This window comes from Cherax quadricarinatus, chromosome 18 (assembly GCF_038502225.1).
Source record: "Cherax quadricarinatus isolate ZL_2023a chromosome 18, ASM3850222v1, whole genome shotgun sequence".
Lineage (NCBI taxonomy): Eukaryota > Metazoa > Arthropoda > Malacostraca > Decapoda > Parastacidae > Cherax > Cherax quadricarinatus.
The window spans coordinates 18,126,652-18,145,980 of NC_091309.1; the positions used below are offsets into that span (position 1 = coordinate 18,126,652).

Consider the following 19,329-nt stretch of genomic DNA (forward strand, 5'->3'; position numbering starts at 1 on the left):
ACTTTCCACCATTTATAAAAGGATTATTTGGTGTTCTGGTAGCAGGGTGTAAATGATACGTCTTCGGAGGCTTCTTTGTTTATTGTTAAGTCGTGGTGGGTACACAGGCTTGTGTGTTGTGCCCATGGCCCGGGAGGGCCATCCCACGAGAGAGCGCTAGTAGTAGGCCTTGTGTCTTCCTGCTAGGCCGCTGTGAGAGTGAGAGCGAGGCAAGGGCAGGCAGGCTGCCGTGCCCACTGAGAGGCCTAGCTACAGAGGGCAGCACCTTAGTGCCGCGAAATATGAACTAAGCTGGCAGACAGCATGGGCTGTCGGTGCAGACAGTACAGGCTGTCTACACTTTGCAAGAGCATAATTCCGTAAGTTTTCCATCAAATTTCATATTTTTGGTGGGTGTCATTATGATCGGGAAAAGATCCTCTATCTTTACATAAGAAAAATTAATTTTTTTTTTCCAAAAAATTTTCAACCTTGAGAACAAGTTTAGGAGAGGGCCTCTCGACCCTGAAAGGGTTAATCTTGTCTTAATTATATTTTTAGCAATTTATTTATATCTCCTTTACTTATTCCTGTTTTCTAGAAAATACAGATTCAGTGCCTCATACGTGGGATCAACTTTTGTCATAATTCTGGAGTTTACCTGGAGAGAGTTCTGGGGGTCAATGCCCCCGTGGCCCGGTCTGTGACCAGGCCTCCTGGTGGGTCAGAGCCTGATCAACCAGGCTGTTACTGCTGGCTGCACGCAAACCAACGTGCGAGCCACAGCCCGGCTGATCAGGAACCGACTTTAGGTGCTTGTCCAGTGCCAGCTTGAAGACTGCCAGGGGTCTGTTGGTAATCCCCCTTATGTATGCTGGGAGGCAGTTGAACAGTCTCGGGCCCCTGACACTTATTGTATGGTCTCTTAACATGCTAGTGACACCCCTGCTTTTCATTGGGGGGATGGTGCATCGTCTGCCAAGTCTTTTGCTTTCGTAGTGAGTGATTTTCGTGTGCAAGTTTGGTACTAGTCCCTCTAGGATTTTCCAGGTGTATATAATCATGTATCTCTCCCACCTGCATTCCAGGGAATACAGGTTCAGGAACCTCAAGCGCTCCCAGTAATTGAGGTGTTTTATCTCCGTTATGCACATTTTCTAGGTCAGCAATTTCACCTGCCTTGAAAGGTGCTGTTAGTGTGCAGCAATATTCCAGCCTAGATAGAGTAAGTGACCTGAAGAGTGTCATGGGCTTGGCATCCCTAGTTTTGAAGGTTCTCATTATCCATACTGTCATTTTTCTAGCAGATGCGATTGATACAATGTTATGGTCCTTGAAGATGAGATCCTCCGACATGATCACTCCCAGGTCTTTGACGTTGGTGTTTCGCTCTATTTTGTGGCCAGAATTTGTTTTGTACTCTGATAAGATTTAATTTCCTCGTGTTTACCATATCTGAGTATGTAAAGTAAAAGGACACAAGTGCAACTTAATTGCTCTACCATATTGTATTACTACTACAACTTTTGTCACTACTACTACTACTACCACTAGTGAACATCGAAATGGTACCTCACTAGCATTGCACCTCACTCTGAGCCTTTATATACCCTCTGTGTCCATGTATTGTTTGTAATGGCTTGATAAAGCTCCTGGAGAGCGAAACGTTGCCACAATAAAATGTCACATTAGTTGCACTTGTGTCCTTTTACTTTACATATTGTCGGTAATTCTACCAACTTTATTACATATCTGAGTAATTGAAATTTCTCATCGTTGAACTTCATGTTGTTTTCTGCAGCCCACTGAAAGATTTGGTTGATGTCCGCATGAAGCCTTGCAGTGTCTGCAATGGAAGACACTGTCATACAGATTCGGGTGTCATCTGCAAAGGAAGACACAGTGCTGTGGTTGACATCCTTGTCTATGTCAGATATGAGGATGAGGAACAAGATGGGAGCGAGTACTGTGCCTTGTGGAACAGAGCTTTTCACCGTAGCTGCCTCGAACTTTACTCTGTTGACTATTACTCTGTGTTCTGTTAGTGAGGAAATTATAGATCCATCGACCGACTTTTCCTGTTATTCCTTTAGCACGCATTTTGTGCACTATTACGCCATGGTCACACTTGTCGAAGGCTTTTGCAAAGTCTGTATATATTACATCTGCATTCTTTTTGTCTTCTAGTGCATCTAGGACCTTGTCGTAGTGGTCCAATAGTTGAGACAGACAGGAGCGACCTGTTCGAAACCCATGTTGCCCTGGGTTGTGTAACTGATGGGTTTCTAGATGGGTGGTGATCTTGCTTCTTAGGACCCTTTCAAAGATTTTTATGATATGGGATGTTAGTGCTATCGGTCTGTAGTTCTTTGCTATTGCTTTACTGCCCCCTTTGTGGAGTGGGGCTATGTCTGTTGTTTTTAGTAACTGTGGGATGACCCCCGTGTCCATGCTCCCTCGCCTGTAAAGGGAGAGCCTGTCTCTTTCTATTTTACATGTACTCCTCCTTTTTCTTAGAGGAATAAGCCTTGTGCATACATCGAGTGCCACCAAGTTAATCTGTTCTAGGCATAAGTTGGGGTCTGTGTTGCTTACTATATCTTCCCAGCTTATATCGGTTAGGACTTGGTTTACTTGGTCCCACTTTATGTTTTTGGTATTGAAGTTGAATTTGGTGAATGCTCCCTCGTGACTAATCTCATTATGTCGGTCTGGGGCTCCGCGCATACATGTCTGAACCTCAATTATGTTGTGATCTGAGTATATTGTTTTTGATATGGTGACATTTCTTATCAGATCATCATTGTTAGTGAAGATGAGGTCTAGTGTATTCTCCAGTCTAGTAGGCTCTATTATTTGCTGGTTTAAATTGAATTTTGTGCAGAGATTTAAAAGCTCGTGTGAGTGTGAGTTTTCATCAGAGCTGCCTCCTGGTGTTATTACTGCAATAATATTATTTGCTATATTCCTCCATTTTAGGTGCCTTAAGTTGAAATCCCCCAGGAGCAAGATGTTGGGTGCAGGAGCTGGAAGATTTTCCAGACAGTGGTCAATTTTTAACAGCTGTTCCTGGAATTGCTGGGATGTTGCATCCGGAGGCTTGTAGACTTCCACAATGACTAGGTTTTGGTTCTCAATCTTTACTGCTAAAACTTCCACTACATCATTTGAGGCATTAAGCAGCTCTGTGCAAACAAGTGACTCTGCAATGTACAGGCCAACCCGTCCCCCCCTTTTGCCTGTTCACTCTGTCACATCTGTATAGGTTGTAACCTGGGATCCATATTTCGTTGTCCAAGTGATCCTTTATGTGGGTCTCAGTGAAAGCCGTGAACATTGCCTTTGCCTCTGCAAGCAGTCCACGGATGAAAGTTATTTTGTTGTTTGTTGCTGGCTTTAGACCCTGTATATTTGCAAAGAAGAATGTCATTGGACTGGTGGTATTGTTGGTACTGGGGGGGGGAGGATTTTTTTTCCGGCATTAGTATCTGTATCTGTTGGTTTGGAGTGGAAGCCATCGATTGTGGTTCCACTCCAGGAATGACTGGATTTGGTGTACGATTTCTGCCATTTCCTGCCAGTTTTTTTTCCTTCCTGGCAATTAAAAACCTCTCCCTCTTGAGATTAGATTTTTTTAGATTTTTGCCACCGAAGTGGCTAGTTTATTGTGCACCCCATATCCATCCTGTGGACGGTAGCGCGAGAGCATATGGATACACAAAAGGCCTAGGAACTAGGCCCCAAAGGGTTAACAGGAATACATATGGATTTATATCTACATATCTATAGTTCACTTATCTGTTACAAGCAAATTTAGGAAATTTGCTTAGTATATCTGGTATCTTAATTTCATTAATAAGATATCTTGACATGTTACACAGGTTATTATACTGTCTGTCTCTGTATTCCTCAATAAGTGGACAATTAAGCACAGTGTTCAAGAGTGACCATATGCCTGATCACATAATTTACATTTAGTTTGATCATCATCTGTGTGTCTCCCAAACTGCCAGAAGTACTTGTAACCAAGCCTAAGCCTGGCCACTACAACATCAGCCAGTCTGTTCACATTGCAAGTTGCTCCATAAACATACTTATCTACGTTCATGTTATCATAGTGGGTTATAGATCTACTCAGCCTTCTAACTGCATTCCTATAACAATCATTTTCATTATTTACTTCTCTCCTAATATTATTCCTAATGCTAGACACAGTTATACCAAAGTTATATTCTACATTCTCCTTCTGGGTACTCTTCTTGGCTAACATATCAACTTTATCATGAAGGAGTAATCCAATGTGTGATGGCATCCATAGCAATTGTACATTAATTCCTTTGTCCCTAATTTTTGAGTATCTATACCTGGCTTCTCCAATGAGCATGTTGTTGGAGTCATTATATAAGTCAAGAGCCTTCAATGATGACATAGAATCAGTAATGATGATAGAGTCAAGCTCAGTGTCATAGGTTAGCTTTAGCGCCATTAGGATTGCAAACAATTCAGTTTGCAGTGTAGACACCCAGTTGTTAATTCTTATGCCTAACTCAACAAATTTATTATCGTTCTTAACTAGGGAGGTGGCAACAAGAGCAGATGCAGCCCTGCCAGAAGACTCCTGTTTAGATCCATCAGTGTATATAACTTGTGATAACTTATTACTACCAGCTAGGTGAGAAATTTCTTCTTGAGCAGTTGCTCTAACAAGAGATTTAAGGAAGGGATTACTAGCAATGAGCTTCTTGGGAGGGACTTGTAGGTATGTGATATTAAATGAACACATCTTCCATGGAGGGGTGAAATGCTCTTGTTGCCTACAGTGATACAGTTCATGCAGGTTATAAAACTTAATGCAATTGCACTTTTTCACAATCCATTTAGATCTGTGTGTATTTACCTCTAGACACTTGGTAAGATTCACTGTGACAGTGTCTGGTTCGTTTCTCAACATTCTAATACTGAGTACAGTGTTAATTTCAACAATCCTATCACTGATACTAGAAATACCAAGCTCCTTCCTCATGTTAAGAACTTTTGTAGATCTGGGACAGCCAAGAATAATCCTGAGAGCTTCATTTTGCATTAGCTCCAAGGGTCGGAGAGAACTTTCTCTAGCTAATATCAACGTGGGAGCAGCATAATCAATTAAGGACCTAACACAGGCTATGTACATCATTCTCACGATTCTCACATTAGCACCATAGTTGGGATTGTAGCCAGCAACAGCTTTGAGAGCATTTAGCCTAGCTTTGCATTTCTTGTTTAGTTGTGGTATAGTGGATTTGTTAAAGGGTACATCTACACCAAGATATCTGTAAGTTTTAACGTAGCTAATGATTTCACCCTGCAAATAGATGGGTGGGGGATGTCGTTTGCTTGTTAATATCTTTGTTTTAGAGGAAGATATTATAAGGCCTAGTCGATTACAAATTGCTTGAACTTCATTAAGAATGGTATTCATCTTCTTATGCCCTGTTGTATGGATCATGATATCATCAGCATAGCTTATAGCTATATGTTTAGGTGAGGCAGGTAGAGCATTTAGGAGAGCATTAATCAGAATATTAAATAGCATGGGACTAAGAACTCCTCCCTGCGGTGTACCTAAAGACATTTCTTTAGAATCACTTCTGAAGCCTTGGTAAAGGACAGAGGATACTCTATTTGACAGGTATCCTATTATCCAGCAGAGTAAGCTACCACCAATATTCATTTTGGCTAGTTCATGTAGTATAACGGTTCTGTTCGCAATATCAAATGCAGATTTTAGATCAAGAAAAGTGGTAAAACTAGTAGAGGTGTGTGCAGTGAGAAAGGTGGAAATACAGTTCTGCACACTTTTACCTTTCATGAACCCATAGAGGTAGGGGGAAAGTTGGTGTCTGATTCTGTAGTACAGTCTGTTAAGCATCATTCTTTCAAAAGTTTTACAAAGACAACTAGTTAAGGAGATCGGCCTAAATGTATCAGGCTGTTGGGGCTTAGGGATAGGCACAATGAGACTATTGGTCCAGGAAGTAGGAAGAACGCCCTCAATGTAACCGAGATTATACAGTGCCAACAAAGGGTTATCAGGCACGTGCCTTAGAGTTCTGAGAATATCATAGGTTATACCATCCTCTCCAGGAGCAGTTGATCGACCTTTGGTTAATGCATTATCTAATTCATACTCGGTATCCCTCTTGAGTGGCTGTGGCTACCCAGGTTTTCCCATGGTCTGGATGTTTTGTATCTTTTTGTCCCCTTTTAGATGGTGTGCCTGGCAATTTAAGTTATAGCACAGTCTTTCCTGTACTGAAGAGGTACACATTTCAGGGTGAAAAAGCTTACAGGAAGGGAGTTTGCATTTTCCTGTTGTCATATGGGCACGGCATTTTCTAGGGTGGTCATAGTTGCACGTCCCGTCTGTTTTTCCAGATTTCCCATGTCTGCAGATACCAAGTGCATAGTATGTGCACAGGCTTGGTTTCCATTTGCCTTGGGTTTCTGTGACTGTATTCCCTGTTGGTGCATGTTTACCTGTCTTATTCCTATCCTCCCTAGCACCAACAATGGAGCTCCCACCAAACCATCCCCCCGGCCGGGATTGAACCCGCGATCATAGAGTCACAAAACTCCAGCCCGTCTATGACCGTGGGTTCAATCCCGGCCGGGGGTATGGTTTGTTTGCAATCGTGTCATTACGATTTCTTGAGTCGAGCTCCCACCAGTTGTTTTTGGTAATATATCCTCACTATTGCTAGTGGGGTCCTCTTGTTTGCTATTTCCTGTGGTATTTCTAGTTTGCAATATTGGTTTTATCTTATCTTTGACTACACTTGTTTCCCCACTACGGCTCCTGTCCCCTATGAGGTCATTTATATGTATTCCTTCCTGCATATAATTCTTGACTACCTGGACAAAATCTCCAGCTTCACCATTACTGTCTCCCAGGACAGCACCTCCAGCTTCACCATTACTGTCTCCCAGGACAGCACCTCCAGCTTCACCATTACTGTCTCCCAGGACAGCACCTCCAGCTTCACCATTACTGTCTCCCAGGACAGCACTATCAGCCCCACATTTACTGACTACCAGGACATCACCTCCAGCCTTACAGTTTCTGACTACATGGCCAGTGTCAAGGGCAGTACCATTCAGCCCAGACTTTTTATGTTCCCATCTGTTGTAGAAAGCTTCCAGGTTTTCTATGAAAGCAGCTTTGATGTTATCCTCTTTTAATACCCTTGTGATTTTAGTCCACAGATTTATCTCATTTGGGCATACCCAAAAACACTTCCCTGTTTTAATACTGCTTGTAGCTAGTTCTTGGATATCTGCACAAGGGGCATGACACCAATTTCCACAAAAATGACAATTTATCCATGTGGAAGCCCGTTTGTTTGATTGACTGCAGACTACACAGAGCTTCATAATGATTTGAATGGTTGATTTACTGTAATTCTACTAGCAACCTCTTGAATACTCTATTAATAACCTCCTTAAATGAAGCTCTAGCTGTTTGTATTTCTATTTCTAACTGTACTTGTATATTGGACAGCTTACCGTGTACGTTCCTGATTTATATTTATTGTTTGTTTGATAAGGGCGCCTACAACCCCATCCGTTTACAGTCTGCTTTATTGTCCAACTCAATTACTGGGAACGCTTGAAGTTCCTGAACCTGTATTCCCTGGAACGCAGGCGGGAGAGATACATGATTATATACACCTGGAAAATCCTAGAGAGACTAGTACCGAACTTGCACACGAAAATCACTCACAACAAAAGCAAAAGACTTGGCAGACGATGCAACATCCCCCAATGAAAAGCAGGGGTGTCACTAGCACGTTAAGAGACAATACAATAAGTGTCAGGGGCCCGAGACTGTTCAACTGCCTCCCAGTATACATAAGGGGGATCACCAATAGACCCCTGACAGTCTTCAAGCTGGCACTGGACAAGCACCTAAAGTCGGTACCTGACCAGCCGGGCTGTGGCTCGTACGTTGGATTGCGTGCAGCCAGCAGTAACAGCCTGGTTGATCAGGCTCTGATCCACCAGGAGGCCTGGTCACAGACCGGGCCGTGGGGGCGTTGACCCCGGAACTCTCACTAGCAACATGGTCCTCAGATTACTAGATTGAAGCCATGGGTTAGGTCTCAGCTCTTGGCCCCGTCTACTGGGTTCACTCACTCGTTATGGAATTTTGTAATCAAAACATGCCATTGGTAGTGTGCATGCAAATGCAGTCTTAATGGTCTTCGTCCATTAAATACTTATCAACATTAAACAACATATCAACCAATATACACTATGGCCCAGTGGCCTGGTGGCTAAAGCTCCCGCTTCACACACGGAGGGCCCGGGTTCGATTCCCGGCGGGTGGAAACATTTCGACACGTTTCCTTACACCTATTGTCCTGTTCACCTAGCAGCAAATAGGTACCTGGGTGTTAGTCGACTGGTGTGGGTCGCATCCTGGGGGTCAAGATTAAGGACCCAAATGGAAATAAGTTAGACAGTCCTCGATGACGCACTGACTTTCTTGGGTTATCCTGGGTGGCTAACCCTCCGGGGTTAAAAATCCGAACGAAATCTTATCTTATCTTACCTGTCCATTATGTACCTCTAAACTTTTGACTACCGCCCACAGGATGGGTATGGGGTGCATAATGAAGATATTTAACTACCTGCTGAGGGTTGGTAACTGGGTGGTGTCCCTGGCCAGGAGGTGCAATGTTACATGACATGGCAATAACAATGTATTATGGGGCATCAACGGTCTGCTATGAGTAATTTATGAGCTGGCTGTACCATCAGAGGCAAGGGGGAGTGTTGGGCGTCCACTGTAGCTTTACATAAATGGTGTACAATACCGACAGGATAAAAATTAGACACGTGCAACATTTGGGTATCTTTATTGTAGACGTTTCGCCAACCGCTGGCTTTATCAATACAAATTCAAGGACATAAATGGAAGACAGTAGAACTATATATACAAGATGAGGTAATTAGTCTCTCAGCCCTGGAGTTGGTGTCTCCAAGGCTGAGAGACTGAGGACATCATCTTTTATATATAGTTCTACTGTATTCCATTTATGTCCTTGAATTTGTACTGATAAAGCCAATGGTTGGCGAAACGTCTACAATAAAGATACACAGACGTTGCACATCTCTAATTTTCACTATGGTTCTGTCAGGTACAGGCGGAATATTCCCCCTGGCATGGTATTATTAAACGAAGCGCTAAACCCACAAGACATACAGCGCTGCCCTGGCATGGGAAAGGAGGTACCCCACATGGCAGGAGACATAATTGTTACCATCTGATGGTTTCATTGTTACAACGTTCACAGGAATAAGCACTATAGGTATATATGATAAAAGTCAAGGAACCAAATTGAAATAAGTTACTGACTTTTTTGGGGGTATCCTAGGTAATTTACACATATGTTACAATGATAATTGTATCTGAATCTAAATAAACTTACTATGATAACTTGAAGAGAGCACACAAGACACGTCTACACTGTACCAAGACACTCACTGCTGTGGCAGCGCTACCCTCATGGAAGGTCCCTTGATGTTGTTGAGGGGCTCTTGATTTAGGCAATTTGTGCTATTATTATTATAATCAAGGGGTAAGCGCTAAACCCGGTGGATTATACAGTGCCTGGGGGGGGGGATGTGGAAGGCATTCAGGCTTAATTCGGGGAACTGGAGCACAGATCCAATTCCCTAAATCAAGGGCCCCTCACCAACATCAAGGAACCTTCCTTGAGGGGATTTGTGCTCCAGTTCCCCGAATTAAGCCTGAATGCCTTCCACATCCCCCCTCGGGCGCTGTATAATCCTACGGGTTTAGCGCTTCCCCTTCATAATAATAATAATAATAATAATAATTAATAATAATAATAATAATAATAGTGGCAGCGCTACAGCACCAGGGTAATGACATGCAATTTGGGTTTAATTCAAGAGAGGAGGGTACTTTATTTTGTATGATCAGGAGCCCTTTGTTGGCATGAGGGCAACTTTGCTTAGGGGATAACACCATAGCTACTGTGATGAATGGTGTTGACAACCGACAAGTTGAAGATTGAGAGACTTGGGCAACATATGGGAATCTTTATTGAGGAAACGTTTCGCCACACCATGGCTTCTTCAGTTCAATACAAAGCAGAAAGGTGTAAAGAGAGGAGGAGTTTGAGGTAATCAGTCCATCAGCCTGGAGTCGATGTGTTCAGTCTATCAGTCTTAATGGACTGATTACCTCAAAATCCTCTCCTTACACCTTTCTGCTTTGTATTGGACTGATGAAGCCACTGTGTGGTGAAACGTTTCCTCAATAAAGACTCCCATATGTTACACAATTGTCTCAATCTTCACCATAGCTGCTCTTGCAGATGAGGATTGTCTGGTTACTCTCAGCCACCGCGTTACCAGAAGTGTCGCAGCCATTAATTTTTATCTGCTTATTTCTAAATACTTTTTACATAATTGTTTAACCTAACTTTACTTCGTGTAAATTATTATAATCAAGGGGAAGCGCTAAAACCATAAACCATAGGGGGTTATACAGTGCGTGGAAGGCAAACAAGTTCGACCCAACAAAAGGATGATAGGTCTACTTCCTTGGATCATAAGCCCCTCACTAGCAACAAGGCCCCATACAACTATTAGTTATGAGAATAGGTTGTATGGCAATTATGGGGAAGCACTAAACCCATAGGGGTAATGTAGTACCTGGGACTGGTAGGTAATCATGTTTGGTCTGAGGAAGGGGAAGGTAGCTCTAATACCAAGAGTTAAGAGCCCTTTGAAGGTATTAAAGCCCCTCCATGGAGGGGCTTTAATACCTTAAAAGAGGAGGGTAGCTCTAATTTCTAAGAACAAGAGCCCTTCGCCACTTTCAAGGGAAGAGGCTATGTATTATATATATGAGGAAGCTCCAAACCTTTAGGGGTCATACAGTGCCTGGGGAATGGATGTGGCCAGGTTTGATCTAATGAAGTTAATGGCAGCTCTGATTCCTTAGATCAAAATCCCCAAGGGCAACTCTTTTTTTTTCCACCCTTTTTCACATACGTTTTAAATACTACGACTCCAACTCGTGTAGGCCAACAAAATCGTAATCCTGTTTTCTCTTAATTTACTTGACTTCTAATGCTCTAGCTTGTGAGTGGACTGTATTGAACCACCTCCACGATAGCAATCATTTCCCCTCTCATCTCTCATTCTTATACTGGTCCTGATCATCACCACTCCTGGTATCAGTCTGAAAATGCAACTAAGCAAGCTTCGTGAAACAAATTACTTTTCCTTCTTCCCTTTCTCAGGCAGATAACTTAAATGATCAGTTTTTCACTCCTCGCCTCCCCCTCGTATCTGTTGGTGTTGCCATTCCATCGATCTCGAAGATTTATTTAAAGGGAGATCACTAAACTTTTAGAGGTCATTCACGTTCGATCAAAGGAAGAGCCCATGACCAGCATCAAGGAGCTTTCCTTCAGGGGTCACTGGGGTCAGTCAGATTCAGTCCAAGGTAAGAGAGGGGTCACTCCAATTCATTAAAAATAAAAAATAAAGATGTTGTTTCTTTGTAAAGGTTACAGTGTGTAATTACAATCTGGTACAAAGAATGCAACTATCATGCTGGGGCATTTTGGGCAGTTGAATCAGGAGCCCTTTGCTGGTATTGATTATTATTATAATCAAAAAGAAGCGCTAAGCCACAAGGACTATACAGCTGCTGGTATTGAACTTTTCTTGAATGGTGGACATTGTGGAAAATATTACTACATAATTTATATGCCCCATCGAGGATATTTGCCTGTGTTCGATCTATTCATCTATTACATGTGAACTTTATATTAGTACAATCATATTACTTACAAGCAAGGGCTCAAACAATTATCATATGGAAAGCTAGGCTTATTTGTTGGTCTTGTCAGAGCTTAAGTTCTAAATGCCAATTTTATTATTATATTTAAGAAAAGTGCTTAATCACTTAAGTCATTCTGCAGTATGCCACCACTATTAATTATAATCAAGGAAAATGCTAACTCCTTATGGGTCAAACAGCACCTGGGCAATTGGAGGCAACCAGATTCAGTCCAAGGGAGGATAAGTTCATTTCCTTGGATCAAGATAGCCCCTCACTAGGCACCACCCTTGAGTTATTGACAAAATTTATTTGATCAAACTTCAAGGGCACTTTTGGCCATCCTTTCATTGTTATTGGTGGGAAACAATATACAACGGAACCTCGTTTTTCGGCTGTAATCCGTTCCAGAAGGTCGGCCTAAATTCAAAGCAATATTCCCCATAAGAATTAATGTAAATACAATTAATCCATTCCAGACACCCAAAAATATTCACAAAAAATACATTTTTAAAGATTAATTTTAGTTTTACATACACAAAACAATGAGAACTAAATAAAATAAATTAAGAACATTTAAATCACTATTACATACCTTTATTAAAGACTTGTTGGCTTATGGAAGACCGGGAGGAGAAGAGAGGGAGGACTGATTATTGTTTGGAAGGGGAATCCCCCTCCATAAGGACTTCAGGTATTAAAGCCCTCTCTGGGGTTACTTCCCTCCCTGCCTACTACACTTCCTGCCTCCCTTCCACACTCCCTGTTTCCCTGCTACACTTCCTCCATGCTACACTCCCTGCCTCCCTGCTAAACTCCCTTTCACAACATTAGTTTCCTTGATTTCTGCTTTCTTTGCCAGGATGCAAGTGATTGATGATTTGGATTTCCCATACATTCTGGCAACTTTTAGCATTCAGACACCATTCTCATATTTTTCAATAACTTCTTTCTTAAATTCCATTGTGTTTCTTACTTTCTTTACCAAAGGGCTGGCACTCTGAACTTTCTTTGGGCCCATGGTGGCTTATTTCACAGATGCACTTAATTAAGAAGCACAAAAACCAATGGGTTTTACAGATATGTTTGGATGAATGCGTGGAGTATATGCTCATTCACCGAGAAACACAGGAAGACTGACTCGCCTATGCAGCGATGTCCCAGCAGCGGCAGGGGGTTTGGGGGGGCTGATGCGTCTAATATGGCCGATATATGAGGCAACGGCCCAAATAGAGAGCAAAATTTCCGTCTAAAAACTGGCCTAAATACGAATCAGCCGATAAATGCAGCAGCCGAAAAATGAGGCTCCACTGTACTTACCACTGTGTACTGAACAAGTAAGACACAAACAGTACTCTTACCACTTTGTACTAGGCAATTATTATTTATTATTTTTTTTTATTATCACACCGGCCGATTCCCACCAAGGCAGGGTGGCCCGAAAAAGAAAAACTTTCACCATCATTCACTCCATCACTGTCTTGCCAGAAGGGTGCTTTACACTACAGTTTTTAAACTGCAACATTAACACCCCTCCTTCAGAGTGCAGGCACTGTACTTCCCATCTCCAGGACTCAAGTCCGGCCTGCCGGTTTCCCTGAATCCCTTCATAAATGTTACTTTGCTCACACTCCAACAGCACGTCAAGTATTAAAAACCATTTGTCTCCATTCACTCCTATCAAACACGCTCACGCATGCCTGCTGGAAGTCCAAGCCCCTCGCACACAAAACCTCCTTTACCCCCTCCCTCCAACCCTTCCTAGGCCGACCCCTACCCCGCCTTCCTTCCACTACAGACTGATACACTCTTGAAGTCATTCTGTTTCGCTCCATTCTCTCTACATGTCCGAACCACCTCAACAACCCTTCCTCAGCCCTCTGGACAACAGTTTTGGTAATCCCGCACCTCCTCCTAACTTCCAAACTACGAATTCTCTGCATTATATTCACACCACACATTGCCCTCAGACATGACATCTCCACTGCCTCCAGCCTTCTCCTCGCTGCAACATTCATCACCCACGCTTCACACCCATATAAGAGCGTTGGTAAAACTATACTCTCATACATTCCCCTCTTTGCCTCCAAGGACAAAGTTCTTTGTCTCCACAGACTCCTAAGTGCACCACTCACTCTTTTTCCCTCATCAATTCTATGATTCACCTCATCTTTCATAGACCCATCCGCTGACACGTCCACTCCCAAATATCTGAATACGTTCACCTCCTCCATACTCTCTCCCTCCAATCTGATATTCAATCTTTCATCACCTAATCTTTTTGTTATCCTCATAACCTTACTCTTTCCTGTATTCACCTTTAATTTTTTTCTTTTGCACACCCTACCAAATTCATCCACCAATCTCTGCAACTTCTCTTCAGAATCTCCCAAGAGCACAGTGTCATCAGCAAAGAGCAGCTGTGACAACTCCCACTTTGTGTGTGATTCTTTATCTTTTAACTCCACGCCTCTTGCCAAGACCCTCGCATTTACTTCTCTTACAACCCCATCTATAAATATATTAAACAACCACGGTGACATCACACATCCTTGTCTAAGGCCTACTTTTACTGGGAAAAAATTTCCCTCTTTCCTACATACTCTAACTTGAGCCTCACTATCCTCGTAAAAACTCTTCACTGCTTTCAGTAACCTACCTCCTACACCATACACTTGCAACATCTGCCACATTGCCCCCCTATCCACCCTGTCATACGCCTTTTCCAAATCCATAAATGCCACAAAGACCTCTTTAGCCTTATCTAAATACTGTTCACTTATATGTTTCACTGTAAACACCTGGTCCACACACCCCCTACCTTTCCTAAAGCCTCCTTGTTCATCTGCTATCCTATTCTCCGTCTTACTCTTAATTCTTTCAATTATAACTCTACCATACACTTTACCAGGTACACTCAACAGACTTATCCCCCTATAATTTTTGCACTCTCTTTTATCCCCTTTGCCTTTATACAAAGGAACTATGCATGCTCTCTGCCAATCTCTAGGTACCTTACCCTCTTCCATACATTTATTAAATAATTGCACCAACCACTCCAAAACTATATCCCCACCTGCTTTTAACATTTCTATCTTTATCCCATCAATCCCGGCTGCCTTACCCCCTTTCATTTTACCTACTGCCTCACGAACTTCCCCCACACTCACAACTGGCTCTTCCTCACTCCTACAAGATGTTATTCCTCCTTGCCCTATACACGAAATCACAGCTTCCCTATCTTCATCAACATTTAACAATTCCTCAAAATATTCCTTCCATCTTCCCAATACCTCTAACTCTCCATTTAATAACTCTCCTCTCCTATTTTTAACTGACAAATCCATTTGTTCTCTAGGCTTTCTTAACTTGTTAATCTCACTCCAAAACTTTTTCTTATTTTCAACAAAATTTGTTGATAACATCTCACCCACTCTCTCATTTGCTCTCTTTTTACATTGCTTCACCACTCTCTTAACTTCTCTCTTTTTCTCCATATACTCTTCCCTCCTTGCATCACTTCTACTTTGTAAAAACTTCTCATATGCTAACTTTTTCTCCCTTACTACTCTCTTTACATCATCATTCCACCAATCGCTCCTCTTCCCTCCTGCACCCACTTTCCTGTAACCACAAACTTCTGCTGAACACTCTAACACTACATTTTTAAACCTACCCCATACCTCTTCGACCCCATTGCCTATGCTCTCATTAGCCCATCTATCCTCCAATAGCTGTTTATATCTTACCCTAACTGCCTCCTCTTTTAGTTTATAAACCTTCACCTCTCTCTTCCCTGATGCTTCTATTCTCCTTGTATCCCATCTACCTTTTACTCTCAGTGTAGCTACAACTAGAAAGTGATCTGATATATCTGTGGCCCCTCTATAAACATGTACATCCTGAAGTCTACTCAACAGTCTTTTATCTACCAATACATAATCCAACAAACTACTGTCATTTCGCCCTACATCATATCGTGTATACTTATTTATCCTCTTTTTCTTAAAATATGTATTACCTATAACTAAACCCCTTTCTATACAAAGTTCAATCAAAGGGCTCCCATTATCATTTACACCTGGCACCCCAAACTTACCTACCACACCGTCTCTAAAAGTTTCTCCTACTTTAGCATTCAAGTCCCCTACCACAATTACTCTCTCACTTGGTTCAAAGGCTCCTATACATTCACTTAACATCTCCCAAAATCTCTCTCTCTCCTCTGCATTCCTCTCTTCTCCAGGTGCATACACGCTTATTATGACCCACTTCTCGCATCCAACCTTTACTTTAATCCACATAATTCTTGAATTTACACATTCATATTCTCTTTTCTCCTTCCATAACTGATCATTTAACATTACTGCTACCCCTTCCTTTGCTCTAACTCTCTCAGATACTCCAGATTTAATCCCATTTATTTCCCCCCACTGAAACTCTCCTACCCCCTTCAGCTTTGTTTCGCTTAGGGCCAGGACATCCAACTTCTTTTCATTCATAACATCAGCAATCATCTGTTTCTTGTCATCCGCACTACATCCACGCACATTTAAGCAACCCAGTTTTATAAAGTTTTTCTTCTTCTCTTTTTTTAGTAATTGTATACAGGAGAAGGGGTTACTAGCCCATTGCTCCCGGCATTTTAGTCGCCTCATACGACACGCATGGCTTACGGAGGAAAGATTCTTTTCCACTTCCCCATGGACAATAGAAGAAATAAAAAAGAACAAGAGCTATTTAGAAAAAGGAGAAAAACCTAGATGTATGTATATATATATATGCATGTGCGTGTCTGTGAAGTGTGACCAAAGTGTAAGTAGGAGTAGCAAGATATCCCTGTTATCTTAGCGTGTTTATGAGACAGAAAAAGAAACCAGCAATCCTACCATCATGCAAAACAGTTACAGGTTTTTGTTTCACAGTCATCTGGCAGGACGGTAGTACTTCCCTGGGTGGTTGCTGTCTACCAACCTACTACCTATTATTATAATTATTATTATTATAAACAAACCAAGTGCTAAACCCTTAAGGGTCACACAGGGCTGCAGTAAAAGCAGAAACGCATAAAGGTTAAGACCGAGTGAGACATATGGGTCTGTAAAGTTGGGGGTTAGTGTAAGCAAAATTGAAAACAAAGTTGGCACAATAGGTCAGCTTAGTTAAAAAGTCAAAGAGAGAGTGTTTGCATCAAAGGTGGGACTTTCAGCAAGGTCAGTGAGAGTGTGATGGGGCAGTTTAGATGTCAAAAGAGGAGAATCTATTAAGAAGCATTGGATGGACATGTGCCCTGTCAGTCCTCGAGAGTGGTGTTGGTTGTTTCTCCATGTGATATCCATGAGTAAGCTGCATGTGTCCAATACATAAGCATGAGAGTGTGGTCTCCCAAACCCATTAATAGAGGAAAAAAGACAGCCAAAAACCTAAACGTGGTATAACAGAAAACAGTTTGTGATCCAATGCAGTTTAAACTTGTTGCCACTGGTTATGGAGGTGGTGAAAGAGCGCTGAAAAATAGTCAGAGTAAGGAATCTGAAGGCCTTGAAAAATAGAAATGGTTATAATTATAACCATAATTTTTAAAGGGGGTGGACCAGTAAGCCAGTGGAAGGCTTCAGTCCGATGACCAGAAGCTCCAGCAGTGGGTCATCATATGACTAAGACCCACATCAGGAAACACTTGTTCTGTAAAGATAAGATACTTTATTTCAGCATGACAATGTTTGTACTGTACAAACCTTACCTACCTACCTTGAATAGCTGACTGAATGGCGAAGTCTGCATGTTCATTGCCCTGAATATTGGAAGCATATCCAGGGATCCAACAGACAAATTCTAATTGCTAGAAATGCAGCATTGCCAAAGCTGTAATGAGTGTACTGTGTGTGTATTGTACTTTTTATTGCTTTTTAATGCCTAGGTCTATTGCCAACTTAATATATATTAGTGTAAACTTGTTATCTGGCATTTATATGCATTTATAAGTGGAAAAAAATGGCATTCTGCTTTCCGGCAGTAGCCTGGAACCTAACCTGCCATATAAGTGGGGCCCTACTGTATGAAGGACGATGGGATAAAGGGGTTGTTGATTTTCTGGATAGCCTGTAAACACTTTGGGAATCCAAGACAACTATGAATGATGAGTCAGACATAGTCACAATGTGGATGATAGCAATAAAAATGGCATACATCTCTGCTGTGAAAATGCTATCTTATTCTAATAAATGAACTTTGAGGTGAGATGAAAAAAAATCATGTACTATATCCCTCTCCATGACCAAGAATTCTCTCGGTGCAACCAGTAATGCTGATGCTGCATGGAAATTGCTCCCTACCCTATCCTTCATGTCGGTTAACCAGCGTTACAACATGGCATTTCTGAAATCAACCCAAGCTAGGGTCAGCTAACAAGAGATGGGCAGCCAACAACACACCAAGTTATACTCCTTTGGCTGCCACCTCCTGGGACTAACTGGTAGCCTCCAGAAATATTAAGCCATGCATCACATCTCTAGATAATTCAATTCCCACAGTACCCACCACCACCACTGAGGTCCTCAGTGGAGTGGTGCTAGAACTGGCGCACCTCTGGCAAGACAGTGTGAAAGATAGTGAAAGTGGTCTTTTTTTAGGGCCACACTGCCTCAGTTGGTAATTTTTTTTTTCTTTAAATATTCATGGCAACCAGTTAAGATGGACTTGAGTCCTTGAGGTAGGAAGTACAATGCCTGCACTCTGAATGAGGGAAGGAGATCGTGATGTCAAGACAGCTTCTGAATGAGTATGGTGAATGTTTTTCAGTCTTGAAGTCGCCCTTCAACAATGGGAAACAGCTGGCGAGTTAAAATAAATCATGAGGATGCACTAATTGTATTGGCATCATTATTATAATTAATGTAAGTGCTAAACCCATAAGGGTTATATAGCACTGTAGGAAGGGATGTGCTAAAGTAGGATTGTGTGAAGGTTAGATGTGATTGAGGGGTAGGGGTGTGCAAAGGCAGGGGTTAGTAGAGATGGAGGCTCGTACAAGAGTAAAATTGAAATCAATGTTGGTGCAATAGATTAGTTTCCATTTAAAAGTCAAAAAGAGAGTTTGCATCAAAGACAGAATCAGCATCAAAGGTAGGAATTTTAGTGAGGAGGTCAGTTAGTGTGTGTTGGGGCAGTGTACATGTCAGATGTGAGTCCTGGAGAATGAGAGGTAATCAAATTTGATCCAAGGGAGGAGGGGGTAGCTTAAGATTCCTTGTATCAGCATAATAATATAGTACTCTAATGTAATATTTAACTATTACCTAACAATACATATAGATACAGTAGAAAGAAATGAGTGCATTTAATGTATTTAGCTTCAAATGAACATAACTTTTTTTATTGTAAAAGAGGGATGATCAACATTAGTTATAGATGATATATAATTCACAATGTCCTCCCCCCAAAAAAACTGATTTAAATGATATCTGTTTTTAATAAAAGGGTAA

General features: G+C 41.8%; 1 long non-coding RNA gene across 1 annotated transcript in view; it reads right to left on the bottom strand.

Annotated features, from left to right (window-relative positions):
* Nucleotides 1–9,737, bottom strand: part of LOC138852874 (uncharacterized) — a 39,328-nt gene extending 29,591 nt beyond the window's left edge. Inside the window, exon 1 of the long non-coding RNA XR_011392148.1 lies at nt 9,453–9,737. This is a non-coding gene — a long non-coding RNA (uncharacterized lncRNA). The remainder of the gene's footprint in view (nt 1–9,452) is intronic.
* Between the last annotated feature and the right edge of the window lie 9,592 nt (nt 9,738–19,329).